Consider the following 6,000-nt stretch of genomic DNA (forward strand, 5'->3'; position numbering starts at 1 on the left):
TCCAGCGCCTTGCAGCGACCACGAACGTCGACCACCTCCCCCAGGGCTGCGTCACGAGCAGCCTTCGCCTCAAGGACGGCCTGCTTCTCCTCATCGCTAGCCGTCGAGGCCTGGACCAGCGCCGCCCGAATCGAAGCGTCGGAGCGAACCCATCCTGAAGCCAGCTCCAAGCGCTCGGCCACCAAGCGAGGGTCGGCGCCAAGAAGATCCTGCCGCAGTCGGTCCAGCTCAGCAGCATCACGATCCAGAACGGCAGAAGGAGTCGGAGAGATAGCAGCCGGTGGAGTAGGAGGAGAAGGCGGCAGCGCGGCCACATCATCCTGAGGCGGAGTCTGCTGCGCCCCAACGGCTGTAGTGGCGGCGGCAGGCAAGGACACCTTGGGAGTCACTTGGGCCGTGGGGGCTAAGCTAGCCCCAACCGGCTCAGCCAGGCCTCACGAGGACGACCGGGCAGGAGAAGCCTGTGCGTCGCGGTCACCCTCCTTCGCGGGCAGAGGCGCTGCCACGGATGGAACCTCAGGAGCTCCCTTCGGCTTCTTTGCTGCGGGCGCCAGCCTATCCAAGAGATGCAGACATCAAGCCTCAGAAGCAGAACAAGAAATAAAGACAAGAATCAAAACGCTTACGGGTCGTCGCTAGTGAGCTCGAGCGGCCTCCGGCCAAATTTGAAGCCTGAAAGCCGGCTGGAAGGGTCAACCTCGGGAAGCTTGGAAGCGGAAGGCGCGTTTGCGGTCCGCCTCGGGGCCGGGGCAGACCCGTGGGAGATCAGCCCGGTCCTGTCCTTCTTCGGGATCGGGGGCAAGCTCCCGCCGTCCTGCTTGTCATCATCCTTGTCGTCATCGCTCGGAGAGAGGCGGAGAACGCGGGACCTGCGCCGGGGGAGGGGAGCCCTCGACTCTCCGTCAGTCGCCTCGGAGTCAGGCCCTTTTTCCCGCTCCCCTCCTTCCTCCTCTTCACTGGAGTCGTCGGAGGACACGTCCACCGATTCCCTGGGAGTTTCCATGGGCACGGGCCCATCCCCGTTGAAGACGGGCATGGACCCCACTACCTGCTCCCAGTCGTCGCGGAGGAACAAGGGCGTAGGAGCGCCCTCCAACCTCGCCACATCGCCCCCGACCAGAGATTGGAGGACCACAGCCAGATCTCCGTCAGCCAAGGCCGCGGGGCTCAGATGGGGCCTCCACATCGGAAGTGAGTACTGCTGAAGCGGAGCCAGCTGGTGCTCCAGGAATTCCCTCAGCAGCGACGCGCCGGTCAGCTTCGCCGCCGCCATGTTGGCTGGCCTCAGATCCGCGTCCATCTTCTCCAACACCAGCTTCACGCGGGGGTCCGCGAGCTCCGCTCGACCCCAATCGCTGGACTCGTGGGCTGCTTCGTGGGCAAGATCAGTCAAGGGTGGATGCGCCCATCATCCGCCTAGACCCACTTGCTCCTGAAGCCCTCAATCATTTTCCCGGGTTTCGAGATGGCAATGGCGCCACCGTACGCGATGAAGCTCGCGCACGCGGAAGCAGGACCGCGAGAGGTCCGGAGGTAGAAGTAGTGGCGCAGCAAGGCCACTGAGGGCTGCACCCCTACGTGAGCCTCGCAGTAATAGGCGAAGATTGCCAGGAGAAGGACGGAGTTGGGGTGGAGATGCAGATCCTGTAGCTTATAATGGCGGAGGACAGAGAAGAAGAACTCGGAGAAGGGAGGCACCAGGCCAGCAGTAATGGCACTTACGAAGAACGGATAGAAGGTGCTCCCTTGGCCCTTAGGGGTGGCGGAGCCGGCCTTGAACACCTTCGCCCCGTCGATGCCCCGCGCCGCCGCCATCCGGCGCAACTGGGCGAGGCTTGCCTCCGACACGTTCGGCGAGTCCAGGGCAGACAAGTACCAAGCTACGGCCGGGGGCTGACGAGGCGCCATGGCTTCCTAGGTCACGCGGTCGGAGTAGATCTGGAAATTTTGGAGGAAGGAAGGAGAGGCGCAAGAAAGGGGATCTGAGCAGCAACTGGAGAAAGCGAAAAGCAAAGCCTAGGCGGATGCCGCTCCTTTATCGACTCGCGCGGTTGCTAAGGCGCCCACGTCCAATCAACCGCCACGCGGTGCCCAAGGCCGCAGGCTGTTAGGGCCCGTGGCGCTTTGCTCTTGCCCTTCCGCCTCCCTGCACGGCCAAGTCCAGGCGCGCCTTGGGCCCGGGGGCTACTGTCGGCATTCTAGGAACGGGGGTCCCCAGACTTGCCTGCCTGCGGCCTGCGGCGTGGCTCAAAGGGGGGCCCAGCACGACCCATCTTCATCAACACAGACCCAAGACCCTCGCGAGGGGCCAAGCCTCGCGGGGCGGATGACACGGAGCTTCCTCAGGCATGGCCTCATCAGGCTGGCTCGCGAAGAGGCGGAGAGATCAAGGCGGGGTACTTCACGAGGTGCCCGTGACGCAAGCCATGACGACCAAAGGCGCCAGGCAGGCGCCAGCTCGCGTACTGTCCTCCTTTCCCCTTTGGTGCAAAGGGGGCAAGCGCAGCCGCGAAGTACCGAGGCATCAGGCAAAGGTTGCCATTTCGGTGCAACAAGACCAAGACCAGGAGGACTACAAGATGGAGGTCACTGTGGAGCCCAAGACGGCGTCACCACCAGAGCTTTGTGCAGGTGAAGACTACTTTTGTCAGGATAGCTAGTACTAGCTGTCCCCCTTCAAATTAGCCTGCCATTCTTGGCTCCCTTCCCGCTTGATATTTGGGAAGAGGACCAGGGCCTCTATAAATAGGACCAACCACCCACAGTGTAGGTAAGGAGAGGCGAAGGACGAAGAAGAGAAGATCGAAATCAGAGAGAGAGAGAAGGGTGACTGAACTCCTCCTAGCAGTTCGTCCCTCCCCAGCCAAGAACAGACCCTTGCGAGGCTGTTCTTCCTTGTATGGTTCATCATCATCAGCCCAAGAGGCAATCCACCACACCACACACTGGAGTAGGGTATTACACCACAATGGTGGCCCGAACCAGTATAAACCCTGTGTCTCTTGTGTCGCTCTTCCCATAGCTTAGATCTTAGCGAGGCGGAGGGGTGCAGGTAGGTAGGAGGCAAAATCTCCGCGCGCACCCCAGTGTTCGAACCTCAAGGGTCTGCCGGAACCCAAAATCCGACAGACCCCTCCCGATGAACAGGACCCCGTTTCGACCATGGCTGGTCGAACACATGGTTGTTTCCTCCATTCTGCAGTACGCTAGGCCGCATTTCCATCGGCTGTTCCGTCCAAGCCGGTTGGCTCTCGATGAACATCACACATTCCGTTGCCTCCCAATGAACACGACGCATTCTATTGCCTCCCCATGAACAAGACGACGACACAATTTCTTCGTTCTGACCCAGCCACAACAATGTACACGAGCCCTGGTCGTACATATGTGCCAGTAGGCGTTCGAGACCCCGCCCGTATGTACGTACGTGGCCATATTTACTTTCTTGCACCCTGGCTGATGTACGTACGTGTACATGCTATGTGCGCGCCTCTACTACAACACGTGCGTGCCTCTACTACCACACGTGCCCTTCCTTATACGGCCACGGTTCATCGCTGCAGCCTGCAGACAAACCGATCGACCAGTATGTACGTACACGTTCGCGAGCTGAATGACAATGCTACGTACGCTTCGACCGGGTGGGTCTCGACTGTCAGGCACTTCCTTGCGTGCGAAGATGTAGCTGGTGGGTCCCAGCAGTCAGGGGGGGCGAATCAATTTTTTGCTCGTAATATGGACGCACTTCCTTGCGTGCAAAGATATAGCTGGTGGATCCCAGCGGTCAGGGGGAGAAAACATTATTTTTCGGGGTAAAAAGGATGCAGTTGCATGCATGCGTCCATGGGCGTGGTGCGTCTCCACTGTCAGCCTCTCACATACAGTCATCTTCCAATGGCTCTTGTTTGTTGACCACGTTGACCACACCGTGCCGAGCGCACCAAGGCCAGTGGACGACAGTAAGGCCCCAGACTGGAACGACCCGAAGATGGGGAAGACGCGGCAATGGTGTCGCAGATGGAGAGGAGTGGGAAACTTGACTGGTTCGGGTGCGCGGCAGCACTGCCGCCCATGGGAGACAGGAGCAAGAACAGATGTTGAAGAAGGAGCACGGCTGTTGGATTAACACCCAACGGTCTAGCTGCTAGAATCATTTGTTAATTAAGTTGACAAACCCCTGCGTACACGTCCACTTAGTAGGCCCACAAGTCAGCCACCAAATCTGACGGGTCCCAGCTGTCAACAGGATGAATAGTTTTTTCGCATAAAAAGGAGGCACTTCCTTCCATGCGAAGATACAGCCAGTGGGTCGCAGCTGTCAGTGGGAGGAAACATTTTTCAGCTTAATAAGGAGGAACTTTCCTTGCATGCAACCATGGACCTCGTGGGTCCCACCCGTCAGGATCTCCATGTATAGTCCTCTTCTGATGACTCTCGTTTGTTGACCACGCCGTGCCGAGCGCAGCGAGGCGGTGGACGACGGCGAGGCCTCGGGCGGGAACGACCCGGAGATGGGAAGACGCGGCAGTGGAGTCGCAGATTGAGAGGGGTACAAGGATTATAAGTGGTTCGGGTGTGGCGTGGGGCTGCAGTCGGTGGAGAATAACAGGAGGTGTGGAGGGATAGCCTGGCCGGTGGTGGGGTAGCACTTCGCAGCGATGCGTGCTAAGCAGAGCCGCTAGCCGCCGGAGGCCAGACCAGGCGGTCCCGGCGACGCTGGAGGAAGAAGACGAGAGATTTGAAGGTGCATGCCGGCCGTTGGATATAAATCCAATGGATGTGGATGTTATAATAATTTGTTGACCAAGTTGACAATGCCCTGCGTAGGCTTCGACCTATTGGCCCACATGCGAGCCTGCAAAAATGTGGCATATATTTAACCCATGTTTTCGTTTTCTTTAACCCATGTTTCATAGAATGTACAGTCCATTTGCTGGGCTGGATGAACAAATAATTTCGTGTGAATGCGGCCCATTTAATATTTTCTAAGAAATCCCAGCCCATTTGCACTTTCTTAAAATATATGAATTAGCTGGGCTCGTTCTATATACAATATAATGTTAGGTTAGAAGGAGCAATTAATATCAAAAAAATAAAGCGTTGCGACACATTTTTTATATAGAAATTATCAAATTAGCGAGTTATTGCTCAAAATAAAAATGAGCGCGTTATTATTACATTGGTCCTTAATCTTCGCAAGCTTTTGTACGAAATCAACGGGATTTTCCTACTTGTGAGTCAAAAACAACCAGGATTTTCCTTGCCAACTTCTGTTAAACGTTTACTTTTATAAGTTAATAATGCGTGGGATGTTTTTATAATGCATATATAAGTCTCTATAAAATATACGCTAATAGTAATTATATAAATATATATAATGTGGTTAGAAGGGAAAACATAAATTGGACACAACATTAGTATTCTTATATATAAATAAATAGAACAGAGACCTGCGTTTTATTAAGAAAATACATCGGGCTACCGATCTTTAAGAAAAAGTAAAACCTACGCTGGGAGGCCCATAGGACAGTATGGACCTCAAAAAATAAGTTGAAACCACTGTCTCCATATGTCGTGGGCTACGCATGCCTAGGCCTAGCTGATACTTGTTCGCCATCTGGAAAAAAATGATACCAGCTAGATCCCCAAGCCAACTGGATTAAATAGGGGGCCGGCGGCGAGACCGAAGAAGAACATCAGACACGAATTTTTTCTTCAGTGGATGGCTCTGCTATGTCTTGAGCTTGCGTTGGTTTTCCCCGAAGAGGAAGGGATGATGCAGCAGAGTAGCGTAAGTATTTCCCTCAGTTTTTGAGAACCAAGGTATCAATCCAGTAGGAGGCCACGCTCAAGTCCCTCGTACCTGCACAAAACGATAGCTACTCGCAACCACCGCGATTAGGGGTTGTCAATCCCTTCACGGTCACTTACGAGAGTGAGATCTGATAGATATAATATTTTTGGTATTTTTGGTATAAAGATGCAAAGTAAAAAGTAAAA

The sequence above is a fragment of the Triticum aestivum genome, chromosome 5A (assembly GCF_018294505.1).
Source record: "Triticum aestivum cultivar Chinese Spring chromosome 5A, IWGSC CS RefSeq v2.1, whole genome shotgun sequence".
NCBI classification, from domain to species: domain Eukaryota; kingdom Viridiplantae; phylum Streptophyta; class Magnoliopsida; order Poales; family Poaceae; genus Triticum; species Triticum aestivum.